Here is a 14,539-nt window from a genome sequence, read left to right on the forward strand (position 1 = left end):
CCTCCGTTGGATAGCGCGCCTTCTCGGACCGATACGAGATGTACGCGGTCCACTTTGCAACTTACCGTTTGTCCAAGTACAAAAGATATTATTTTTATACAATCATACTTTGTTATCTCGTTTAAGAATGTTTAGGCATTTTCAATAGAGACAAAGACACTTATTATTAATGCTTACAGTAACACTGATAATTCAGTATTTTCAAGTTCAGCCCCCCCCCCTCCCCAAAAAAAAGATACAAACCATCAACTTTTAACTATCAAAACCATTACAAAATGTTATTCTGTAGTGTGTTTTGGAACATATTCCATTAGGATTCATACCAATAGAAGGCGACCAATTACCAGTAGAAACCCATTTACATTTTCCACTAAAACCAATACAATTCCCATTACGACCAGTACGACCGTTACAAATCGGGGTCTAATATCATTTGAACCCACCAAACTCTTCAAAATATCATCTTTTGTGTTGTGCAGATTAAAGTAATTCACTCTAGACTTCTAAAATGTGACCCTGAACCACAAAACCAGCCATACGGGTATTTTTTTTGCTTTCGTTGATGTATGGTTTGTTAGCACAGGACAGTATTTGGCTGATTTGAATATCTGGAATCTGAGGGCACAGAAAAATCTAAATATTGAGAAAATTGCCTTTAAAGTTTTCCAAATGAAGTTCTTAGCAATGCATATTACTAATCAAAAATGAACTTTTGATATATTTATGGTAGGAAATGTACAAAATATCTTTATGGAACATGATCTTTACTTAATATCCCAATGATTTTTGGCATAAAAGAAAAATCTATAATTTTGACCCATACAATGTATTTTTTGGCTATTGCTACAAATATACCCATGCTGCTTATGACTGGTTTTGTGGTTCCAAGGTCCCATATTCCATTAGAATTTAGTAGATGTAACAAACCACCAATAGAAGGTGGCCAATTTTCAGTAGAGACCCACAGGGTCCATTACCATTTTCATTATAGTCCCATTATAACCAGTAAAACCATTACAAATTGGGTTCTAATGTCATTCAAAATCTTGTCTTTTGTGTTCTACAGATGAAAGTAATTCACTCCTGAGTTCTAAAATATGATCCTGAACCACATAACCAGTCTTAAGTAGCACAGGTGTATTTATAGCAATAGTCAAAAATACATTGTATGGGTCAAAAATATAAATATTTTGTTTTATTTAGGATATTAAGTAAAGATCAAGTTCCATGAAGATACTTAGTAAATTTCCTACCGTAAATATATCAAAACTTAATTGTTAATTAGTAATATTAATTGCTAAGAACTTAATTTAGACAACTTTAAAGGCGATTTTGTCTCAATATTTAGATTTTTTGCACCTTTTCAAATAGTAACTTTCAGATGATGCATACATCTCAACTGAAAAAAATGTTGACCCTTATGACTTGGTTTTGTGGTCCAGAGTCACAAATAAGCTTCCCATTGATGTATGGTTTGTTAGGATAGGACAATATTTGGCCGAGATACAACTATTTGAAAATGTGGAATCTGAGGGTGCAAAAAAATCAAAATATTGAGAAAATCACCTTTAAAGTTGTGCAAATGAAGTTCTTAGCAATGCATATTACCAATCACTAATCAAAAATTGCATTGTTTGTAAATTTACAGTAGGAAATCCCACTCCCATTCTTTAGTTGGTTCTTCAATGGTGACACAAATTCCAACAGAAATGCTGTTCCTATTTTTTTCTCTAGTGTATTAGTGCTCTTGTACTGTTCAGTGGTTTCAGCACCATGGACAGCAACCACTGCCATCCACTCAAGGCAGGTTATTTTCTTCAAAGCATTCCTTCCTTTCCCAGTGGCTGTGCCTCAACCACACGCATTACATACTATGTCTCCTTGGTAAAAAAAATAAGAAAGAGTAGATTTAACCATTTAAGGAAAAAATGAAAATGCCTCAATCAGCCAGAGCACATGACGTTAAAGGCATGACAAATAAACATGCTAATTGCACTTTTAAGTTTTTAAATTGCACACCATGTGCTGTACGCCTCCTCTTCCTAAAGTCTGTGTTCTAGGTTTTAAAAAAAATCGTAATTATACTGGCTGTCAGAGATGTGGTCTTCTTTCCCCGCGTGAGTCATTTCCCTACTGACACAAAAAGACCAACTTTAGCCCTGCGTGCACTTTCTCAGCTGCGCACCAGAGCAAACGATCGCAGACACTTTGCCCCTGCGTTTCACACACACGTGCATGACATTGATACTGAAATAATGGTGCATCTGTGAAATCCAATTTAGCGGCACTGCATGGTGCAGCTCCTTTAACTTCCATTAGTTCCAGCAGTGGTGTGGTTAAATTCTGTCTAAAACCCTTTTAAATGTGTCACTCTACTTTAATTATGAAGTGATAATTAACCCCGGGGCTCTTAACCCGGGATTTCTTGTCTTGGCCCCCATAGTGATACCAATCACTTCCAAAGAGGGTCACTTGAGTGATTCGATTAGCATAAGTGTGGTGTTAAAACGTGAAACAAATGCTATAAATGCACAGTGAAACATCTCGTTCCCGGAAGATCTCTCTGTGCAACTTTTTCTCCAGCGAGGTGTAGTCGTCTTTCCGGTTGTCACATTTCATGTTGCTAATGAGCAGGGATTTCAAACATTAAAGCATTTGGACTAAAAACATAGAGGCAGGTGCCTTGAGAAGATAACATGGGGAAAAAAAAGGCTAAGTGCCTTTTCAGCAGGGAAGTTCTTTGTTGTTTTATTCTTGCCGTGGAAGCAGAATTCCACATCCACAAAGGCCCAGAGCGAGAGCTACGACTCATTTCGACAGGGATCTGCTCTATCACCTTCTAAAGAAGCAGGAGAGACTCTTACAAAACAAGCTTTCGTCTGCACCCTTCTGATGTTTGATCTCCAGAGATGAAGAGGCCTGACCCTTATTTGAACAAACAGCAACGGCCATCTCCCAAAGCCACTTGAGACGATAAAACAACATGAATTACCATTCTGCTCCGGTCTTCTTGCTCCTCAAGGCCTCGACGGAGGACAGCTAATGTGCTGATTTTATTTCTCCCACGATTAATATTATTCATTGATACTGTTGTCAGCCTGGTAACAAAAGGGAAGGGGTTTCTTATCCACCATGCAAATTAGCCACTTCCATGCAATGCTAATGGCTCTCGCTTGGTGTCTATGTTTGGAGGGATATTATCTGGTCAAGTTGAGTTGCGAAGTTCAATATTGCATTTACTCTCAGGGTGGGTTGCATCAAATGGACGATTAGCAAGTCGGAGATCTGGCTTAGGCTACTAAAAATGTACCTCGACAAAGCATGGTGTTTTTTAATGCAGCCAAACAGTCCTTGAGAAAGTTTTGTCCAGTCAAATCAATGATTAACATGTTGGAGATATGGTTGCCATTGCATGGTCAAGTGTACTGTCCAACTATATGTACCAAATATTTCCAGATTTCTTGGCAGAAATTAAACCTTGCACGTCACAACTTTTCTCCAAGAGCAGTTTGGCCATCTTTGGGGAATTGTTCTTTGAGGAAAGTTGGTCAGTTTTCAAATTTGCAAATGGTTCTGTAAACCAAATAAATGACCTTTATTATCCAGGGCAAAGATGAGGCATCAAACAGGCCCTGAGCAAGGTTTGCCTAGTCAAATGCAATGATAAGCATGTTGGGGATACAGTTTATGGAGGTCTAAAACAATGCACGGTCAAGTGTACCGTCCAACTATCTGTACCAAAGATTAACTCGATCTCTTGGCAGAAATGAATCTTTGCACGTCACAACTTTTCTGCAAGAACTGTTTGGCCATCAGATATGCAATTTGCATGTCACAGCTTTGGCTTCTGCATTTTAAAAGTGCCAATGAACAGCATGATATCGTCTGATGTATTGTGGAGATATTTCTATCGAAATATAGCCCATTTCCTCACCAGATGTCGTCTACGTTAACGTGACTCTGTGGCCCAAAGTAAATGAGACACCTGAGCAAATTTTGTTCAGATTTCTTTGGACAAATGGAAAGTTAGCTAAAGTATCAATGAACAGCAAGACATGTTCTTATGTACTGTCCAGTTTTCACATTTGCCAGTGGTTTTGTAAACCAAATAAAAGAAGCCCAGGGCAAAGATGAGGCACCAAACAGGCTCTCAGCGAGGTTTGTCTAGTCAAATCAATGATTGGGTTGCTGGAAATATGGTTTATGCTGCCGAAACACAGCATTGCATGGTCAAGCATACCTGTCATGATCTGGGCTGTGGGGCTTCCCTCAGCCACCTGAGGTCGCTGTTTTCCCTTCCCTGCACTACACTTCCCTAATTATTCACTCCTGTCTTGTCATTAGCACTGATTACACTCACACCTGCTCACAATTATCTGGTCTATAAGAACTTTCATTTCCCACTACTCATTCTGGCTGCATTGTCTTCTGTGTGGTTTGTTTCTGTGTTACTTCCTGGCTCCTAGACCGTGTTTCCTGTTTTGTTTATCTTTTGTTTGTATTCTAGTCGTGTTGTGCCGTGTTGGCCTTTTTGGTTTTGTTTTCTCGTTTGTTAATTTGTGTTTATATTCAATAAATATCTTCTTCCCCTGCATTTTGGACCCTGACCTCTTTACTAAACGTGACAATACCGTCCAACTATCTGTACAAAAGATTAATTTTCTTGGCAGAAATGAATCTTTGTACGTCACAACATTTGGCAATCAAATGTCACAAATTTGGCTTCTGCGATTTAAAAAGTACCTATGCACAGCATGATATCATCTGATGTATTGTGGAGATATTTCTATCCAAATATAGTGTGATTTCTTAATAAATTGAGACGCCTGAGCAAGTTGTGTCCAGATTTCTTTGGACAGATGGACAGTTAGCAAGTTGGTTTTGTCAATGCACAGCAAGACATTTTCTTATATACCGTCCAGTTATTTGTGGAGACACTTTATTCCTCACTAGAAACTGCAGGAGTTGTTCTTTGAGGAAACAGTTTTCATGTTTGCCAATGGTTTTGTAAACCAAATAAAAGACCTTTATTATCCAGGGCAAAGATGAGGCATCAAACAGGCCCTGAGCAAGGTTTGCCTAGTCAAATCAATGATCAGCATGTTGGAGATACAGTTTAGGCTGGTCAAACACAGCATTGCATGGTCAAGCATATCTGTACCGAAGTACTGTATTTCATGGTGGAAATTCATCTTTGCACTTCTTTTCTTAAATAATTGTTTGGCCATCATTTTGGCAATTTGCATGTCACAGATTTGGCTTTGATGATTTAAAAAGTGCCAGTGCACTGCACGATATCGTCTGATGTATTGTGGAGATATTTCTATCCATATATACTGCAATTCCTCACCTGATGTCATCTACACTAACGTGAATCTGTGGCCCAAAGTAAATGAGACGCCTGAGCAAGTTTTGTCCAAATTTCTTTGGGCAAATGGACAGATAGCAAGAAAACTCTTATTATTCAGCAGAAACTGCAGGAGTTGTTCATTGGGCAAACAGTTTTCACATTTGCCATTGGTTTTGTAAAGATGTTTATTACCCAGGGCATAGCTAGGCAAGGTTTGCCTTGTCAAATCTATGATTGGCATGTTGGAGATACAGTTTAGGCTGGTAAAACACAGCATTGCATGGTCAAGCGTACCGTCCAACTATCTGTACCGAAGTACTCGCTTTCATGGTGGAAATGAATCTTTGCATGTCACAACTTTTCTCTAAGAACTGTTTGCACTTCTTTTCTTCAAGAATTGTTTGGCCATCAAATTGGCAATTTGCATGTCACAGATTTGGCTTTGATGATTTAAAAAGTGCCAGTGCACAGCATGATATCGTCTGATGTACATGTATTGTGGTGATTTCTATCCAAATATAGCGCAATTCTTAACCAGATGTCGTCTACACTAAAGTAAAAAATAGACGTCTGAGCAAGTTTTGTCCAGATTTCTTTGTAAAAAATGGACAGTTAGCAAAAGGTATCAATGCATGGCTAGACATTTTCTTATGTTTTGTCCAGTTATTTGCAGAGAAGCTTTATTCTTTCACCAGAAACTGCAGGAGTTGTTCTTTGGGGAAAAAGTTTTCACATTTGCCAATGGTTTTGTAAACCAAAAAAAAAAAAAAAAAAGAAGCCCAATACCCAGGGCAAAGATGAGGCGCCAAACAGGCTCTCAGCAAGGCTAGTTCAGTCAATGAATGGCTTGCTGGAGATAGGGTTTATGCTGCTGAAACACAGCATTGCATGGTCAAGCTTACTGCCCAACTATCTGTACAAAAGATTAACTCGATTTCTTGGCAGAAATTAAACTTTGCACATCACAGCTTTTCTCCAAGAACTGTTTGGCAATCAAATGTCACAAATTTGGCTTCTGCGATTCAAAAAGTACCAGTGCAAGCATGATATCGTCTGATGTATTGTGGAGGTATTTCTATCCAAATATAGTGTGATTTCTTACCAGATAAAGTAAAAATGAGACCCCTGAGCAAGTTGTGTCCAGATTTCTTTAGACAAATCGACATTTAGCAAGTTGGTTTAGTCACAGCAAGACATTTTCTTATGTACTGTCCAGTTATTTGTGGAGAAGCTTTATTCTTCACCAGAAATAGCAGGAGTTGTTCTTTGAGGAAATGTGGTTTTCACATTTGCCAGTGGTTTTGTAAACCAAATAAAAGAAGTCCTATACCCAGGACAAAGATGAGGCGCCAAACAGGCTCTCAGCAAGGTTTGTCCAGTCAAATCAATGATTGGCTTGCTGGAAATATGGTTTGGGCTGCCGAAACAGTTGTGTCCAGGTTTCTTTGGACAAATGGAAAGTTAGCAAGTTGGTTTCGTCAATGCACTGCAAAACGTTTTCTTATGTTCTGTCCAGTTATTTGCAGAGAAGCTTTATTTTTCACCAGAAACTGCAGGAGTTGTTTGTTGGAGTTGTTTTTACATTTGCCAAACAGGCCCTAACCGAGGTTTGTCCAGTCAAATCAATGATTGGCTTGCAAGAGATATGGTTTAGGATGGTCAAACACAGCATTGCTTGGTCAAGCGTACGGCCCAACTATCTGTACAAAAGATTAACTCGATTTCTTGGCAGAAATGAATCTTTGCACGTCACAGCTTTTCTCCAAGATCTGTTTGGCAATCATATGTCAAAAATTTGGCTTCTGCAATTTAAAAAGTACCAATGCACAGCATGATATTGTCTGATGTATTGTGGAGATATTTCTGTCTAAATATAGTGTGATTTCTTAACAGATGTAGTCTACACTAAAGTAATAATTAGACCCCTGAGCACGTTGTGTTCAGATTTCTTTGGACAAATGGAGAGTTAGCAAGTTGGTTTAGTCAATGCACAGCCAGATGTTTTCTAATATACTGTCCACATATTTGCAGAGAAGCTTTATTATTCAGCAGAAACTGCAGGAGTTGTTCGTTGGGCCAACAGTTTTCACATTTGCCAAAAAACAAAGCATACCATCCAATTATCAGTACCAAGAACTCGATTTCTTGGTGGAAATTAATCTTTGCTCATCACAACTTTTCTTTTAGAATTGTTTGGCCATCAAATTGTCAATTTGCATGTCACAAATGTGGCTTTGATGATTTTAAAAGTGCCAGTGGACAGCATGATATTGCCTGATGTATTGTGGAGATATTTCTATTCAAATATAGTGCAATCTCTACCTCTCTACTAAACTAAAGTAAAAATGAGGCGCCTGAGCAAATTGTTCAGATTTCTTTTGACAAATAGAAAGTTAGCAAATAGTATCAATGCACAGCAAGACATTTTTTAATATACTGTCCAGTTATTTGCGGAGAAGCTTTATTCCTCACCAGAAACTGTATTAGCCATGAGTCGTTCTTTGGGGAGAGAGTTTTCACATTTTTCCAATGCTTTTGTCAACCAAATAAAAGATGTCCAATACCCAGGGCAAAGATAAGGCACCAAACAGGCTCTGAGCAAGGTTTGTCTAGTCAAATTAATGATTAGCATGTTGGAGATATGGTTTACGCTGGTGAAGCACAGTATTGCATGGTCAAGCGTACCGTCCAACTATCTTTACCAAAGATTAACTCGATTTCTTGGCGGAAATTTGGTTTCAGATTTGGCTTCGCAAATTTAAAAAGTACCAATGCAATATCTGATGTATTGTGGAGATATTTCTATTAAAATATAATGCAATTCCTCACCAAATGTTGTCTACATTAACATCACTCTGTGGCCCAAAGTAAATAAGACGCCTGAGCAAGTTGTATTCTGGTATCTTTGGACAAATGAAGAGTAAGCAAAAAGTATCAATACACAGCACAACATTTTCTTATGTACTGTCCAGTTATTTGCAGAGAAGCTTTATTCCTCACCAGAAACTCTATTAGCCATGAGTCATTCTTTGGGAAAACAGTTTTCTCATTTGCCAGTGCTTTTGTATACCAAATAAAAGACATCCAATACCCAGGAGAAAGATAAGGTGCCAAACAGGCTCTAAGTGGTTTGTCCAGTCAAATCAATGATTGGCTTGCTGGAAATATGGTTTGGGCTGCTGAAACACAGCAATGCAATTATGTAAGTCAAAGATTAGCTTGATTCATCTCCAGAAATCGAAGGCGGAGTTATCCTTGCACATCATAACAAATACTTCTTGCAAGAACTGTTTGGACGTGTGTTTTCGTCACCTTAAAAATTGGGAATTGGGTATTGTCTGTTGTACAAGATATTTCTATCCACTCTGAAAATGGACTCTGTAGCCCAAAGTAAATGAGACGCCTGAGCAAGATTTGTCCAGAGTTCTTTGGACAAATGGACAGTTACCAAAGTTGGTTTCGTCAATGCACTTCAAAATCTTTTCTTATGTTCTGTCTAGTTATTTGCAGAGAAGTGCTTTTATAAATCAAATAAAAGACGTCCAATAGCCAAGGCAAAAAAGAGGTGCCAAACAGGCCCTGAGCGAGGTCTGTCCAGTCAAATAAATGATTGGCTTGCTGGAGATATGGTTCGGGCTGCTGAAACACAGCATTGCAATTATGTGAGCCAAAGATTAGCTTGATTCGTCTTCAGAAATCGAAGGCGCAGTTATCCTTGCACATCAAAACAAATATTTTCTCCAAGAACTCTTTGGACATGTAATTGGTATGACAGCGTTTAAGTGCCATGTTAAAAAAGGAAAAATATCTAAGATTACGATCAAAACATTCCGACTTTATTCCCGAAACATTCCAACTTTATTCCCGAAACATTTAGACTTTATTCCCGAAACATTTCGACTTTATTCCCGAAACATTTCGACTTTATTCCTGAAACATTTCGACTTTATTCCCGAAACATTTCGACTTTATTCCCGAAACATTCCTACTTTACCTTTGATACACACCGACGTTACTCTCGATACATTTGGACTTTACTCTCAAAACATTTGACTTTGCTCGCGAAACATTTCGACTTTACTCGCGAAACATTTCGACTTTACTCGCGAAACATTTTGACTTTACTCTCGAAGCATTCCGACTTTACTCTCGATGCATTCCGACTTTACTCTCGACACATTCCGACTTTACTCTGGAAACATTCCGACTTTACTCTCGATACATTCCGACTTTACTCTCGATACATTCCGACTTTACTCTCGATACATTCCGACTTTACTCTCGATACATTCCGACTTTACTCTCGATACATTCCGACTTTACTCTCGATACATTCCGACTTTACTCTCGATACATTCCGACTTTACTCGCGAAACATTTTGACTTTACTCTCGAAGCATTCCGACTTTACTCTCGACGCATTCCGACTTTACTCTCGACGCATTCCGACTTTACTCTCGACACATTCCGACTTTACTCTGGAAACATTCCGACTTTACTCTCGACACATTCCGACTTTACTCTGGAAACATTCCGACTTTACTCTCGATACATTCCGACTTTGCTCTCGATACATTCCGACTTTGCTCTCGATACATTCCGACTTTGCTCTCGATACATTCCGACTTTACTCTCGATACATTCCGACTTTACTCTCGACACATTCCGACTTTACTCTGGAAACATTCCGACTTTACTCTCGATACATTCCGACTTTACTCGCGAAACATTTTGACTTTACTCTCGAAGCATTCCGACTTTACTCTCGACGCATTCCGACTTTACTCTCGACGCATTCCGACTTTACTCTCGACACATTCCGACTTTACTCTGGAAACATTCCGACTTTACTCTCGACACATTCCGACTTTACTCTGGAAACATTCCGACTTTACTCTCGATACATTCCGACTTTGCTCTCGATACATTCCGACTTTGCTCTCGATACATTCCGACTTTACTCTCGATACATTCCGACTTTACTCTCGACACATTCCGACTTTACTCTGGAAACATTCCGACTTTACTCTCGATACATTCCGACTTTACTCTGGAAACATTCCGACTTTACTCTCGATACATTCCGACTTTGCTCTCGATACATTCCGACTTTACTCTCGATACATTCCGACTTTACTCTGGAAACATTCCGACTTTACTCTCGATACATTCCGACTTTACTCTCGATACATTCCGACTTTGCTCTCAATACATTCCGACTTTGCTCTCGATACATTCCGACTTTGCTCTCGGTACATTCCGACTTTACTCTCGATACATTCCGACTTTACTCTCGATACATTCCGACTTTACTCTCGATACATTCTGACTTTACTCTCGATACATTCCGACTTTACTCTAGAAACTTTCTGACTTTACTCTCAATACATTCCGACTTTACTCTCAATACTTTCAACAATTTGTTGTTGAAATATTTGATTTTCTTATTTTTAAACATGGCTCTAAAACACTGTCATAAATTGGCAGTTAGCATAGTCTCAGATCTATTGTCGTCATTTTAAAAACTGGCATAGAATTGTCTGGTGTACAGTTCCTCACCGGATGTTGTCTACACTAATGTGATTCTGTGGCCCGAAGTAAATGAGACAGAGACACCTAAACACGTTGTGTCCAGATTTCTTTGGACAAATGGACAAGTTACCAGGTTTAGTCAATATAAAAAGTATCAATGCACAGCCAGACGTTTTCTTATGTACTGTCCAGTTATTTGCAGAGAAGCTGTATTCCTCGCCAGAACGTTTTCACATTTGCCAGTGCTTTTGTAAACCAAATAAAAGACATCCAATGCCCAGGGCAAAGATGAGGTAGCCAAACAGGCCCTGAGAGAGATCTATCCAGTCAAATAAATGATTGGCTTGCTGGAGATATGGTTCAGGCTGCTGAAACACAGCATTGCAATTATGTGAGCCAAAGATTAGCTTGATTCGTCTTCAGAAATCGAAGGCGCAGTTATCCTTGCACATCAAAACAAATATTTTCTCCAAGAACTCTTTGGACATGTAATTGGTATGACAGCGTTTAAGTGCCATGTTAAAAAAGGAAAAATATCTAAGATTACGATCAAAACATTCCGACTTTATTCCCGAAACATTCCGACTTTATTCCCGAAACATTTCGACTTTATTCCCGAAACATTCCTACTTTACCTTTGATACAAACCGACTTTACTCTCGATACATTTGGACTTTACTCTCAAAACATTTGACTTTGCTTGCGAAACATTTCGGCTTTACTCGCGAAACATTTCGACTTTACTCGCGAAACATTTTGACTTTACTCTCGAAGCATTCCGACTTTACTCTTGATGCATTCCGACTTTACTCTCGACACATTCCGACTTTACTCTGGAAACATTCCGACTTTACTCTCGACACATTCCGACTTTACTCTGGAAACATTCCGACTTTACTCTCGATACATTCCGACTTTACTCTCGATACATTCCGACTTTACTCTCGATACATTCCGACTTTACTCTCGACGCATTCAGACTTTACTCTCGACACATTCCGACTTTACTCTGGAAACATTCCGACTTTACTCTCGATGCATTCAGACTTTACTCTCGACACATTCCGACTTTACTCTGGAAACATTCCGACTTTACTCTCGTTGCATTCCGACTTTACTCTCGACACATTCCGACTTTACTCTCGATACATTCTGACTTTACTCTCGATACATTCCGACTTTACTCTCGATACATTCCGACTTTAATCTCGTTGCATTCCGACTTTACTCTCGACACATTCCGACTTTAATCTCGTTGCATTCCGACTTTACTCTCGTTGCATTCCGACTTTACTCTGGAAACATTCCGACTTTACTCTCAAAACATTCCGACTTTACTCTCGACACATTCCGACTTTAATCTCGATACATTCCGACTTTAATCTCGTTGCATTCCGACTTTACTCTCGACACATTCCGACTTTAATCTTGTTGCATTCCGACTTTACTCTCGTTGCATTCCGACTTTACTCTGGAAACATTCCGACTTTACTCTCGATACATTCCGACTTTACTCTCGACACATTCCGACTTTACTCTCGACACATTCCGACTTTACTCTCGATACATTCCGACTTTACTCTCGATACATTCCGACTTTACTCTCGATACATTCCGACTTTACTCTCGATACATTCCGACTTTACTCTCGATACATTCTGACTTTACTCTCGATACATTCCGACTTTACTCTAGAAACTTTCTGACTTTACTCTCAATACATTCCGACTTTACTCTCAATACTTTCAACAATTTGTTGTTGAAATATTTGATTTTCTTATTTTTAAACATGGCTCTAAAACACTGTCATAAATTGGCAGTTAGCATAGTCACAGATCTATTGTCGTCATTTTAAAAACTGGCATAGAATTGTCTGGTGTACAGTTCCTCAGCAGATGTTGTCTACACTAATGTGATTCTGTGGCCCGAAGAAAATGAGACAGAGACACCTAAACACGTTGTGTCCAGATTTCTTTGGACAAATGGACAGTTAATTTTAGTCAATATAAAAAGTATCAATGCACAGCCAGACGTTTTCTTATGTACTGTCCAGTTATTTGCAGAGAAGCTGTATTCCTCGCCAGAAAGTTTTCACATTTGCCAGTGCTTTTGTAAACCAAATAAAAGACATCCAATGCCCAGGGCAAAGATGAGGTAGCCAAACAGGCCCTGAGCGAGATCTGTCCAGTCAAATAAATGATTGGCTTGCTGGAGATATGGTTCAGGTTGCTGAAACACAGCATTGCAATTATGTGAGCCAAAGATTACCTTGATTCGTCTTCAGAAATCGAAGGCGCAGTTATCCTTGCACACCATAACAAATCTTTTCTCCAAGAATTCCTTTGACAAGTAATTGGCAGTTAGCATAGCACAGATGTGTTTTCGTCACTTTAAAAATTGGCATTGTATTGTGTGGTGTATGAGATATTTCTATTCATATACAGTGCAATTCTACACTAATGTGATACTCTGGCCCAAAATAAGAGATATGCTGTTTACAGTTCAGATTTTTCTTCAAACTGATGGGCGGTCAATTAGCATGTTGAAAAAACAGCATTGCTTTTTCTCATGTACTGCAAAGTTATTTGCAGAAAAGCTTGATCCTTTGGACAAACAGTTGCTGCCGTGATTCTGTAGGCCAAATAAAATACGTCAGGGCAAAGATGAGGTGCCAAACAGGGCCTGAGCGAGTTCTGCATGCAAGGCAGATTTATTCTTATACACAGAAAACCTGTCACGGCAAAAGACCACCAAAGCATTTAGCAATGCCCCTTGAGTCGAAGCAAGCAATTGAATCTGAAAGGGTAGGTGCTGACAGTCAAAAGGTGCGTTAATATTCATTGAAAGGAAATAGAGTGGGAACACAAGGAGAAAGAGAGAGAGAGAGGGGGGAGGCAGGCATAAAAGAATAGTCCAGAGGAAAGGGAATAGGTGCATGCAGGGAGGATGAAAGTGAGAAGACTACGACTAGCGCTGGAGAGAGGAAAGAGGCCAGAATGTCAAAGACCCAAAGGTATTTAAGAAGGAAGACAGCAATGATATGTGTGTGCGCCAAGACGTCAAAAAGCACTCGAGTACCTTTTCTGGATGACTCATTCCCACAGAAGAATTCACCTGTTGCGAACCATTCGCAGCTCCACAGGTTGAGCAAAGACTTGAAATCATTCGGGGACGCGAGTACGCAAACCAACTCGTTGCTTTCCGAGACACGCCACCAAACTGTTGCGCAACTTTGTATGCAGATGCTTCTCCCGTGACCCAGCATCTGCTTATTAGAACGTCCCGTGCCAAAACGATCAAGTTATTCTCGCATGAGCTCATTAAGGGCAATTAGCATGCGAGTCGTAGCGTGGCAAACTCACCAAGTGGCGGTGGACTTTGGCCCTGCAAAGTTTGAATGCAATGCGATATTCAAAAGGTTAAATATGAGCGAAAACACAATATTGGAGAGCGACTCTCCGAGGGACTAAATAAGGGACGCTTGACAATCAAACATGGGAGTGACATGTCTGATATTTGCCGTAAAAGTCTGCTTGAGTAAAGCTTTGGGAAAAGCCCAAATTGCTTTAGTCAGTCTTTATCAAATTACATTATTAGAGCATCATTAAACCGGAAAAAGGGATCAAAGGTCGCTGATGAATGTCATTTGCAAATCAA

Source organism: Garra rufa, chromosome 7 (genome assembly GCF_049309525.1).
Source record: "Garra rufa chromosome 7, GarRuf1.0, whole genome shotgun sequence".
In the NCBI taxonomy this organism is placed as follows: domain Eukaryota; kingdom Metazoa; phylum Chordata; class Actinopteri; order Cypriniformes; family Cyprinidae; genus Garra; species Garra rufa.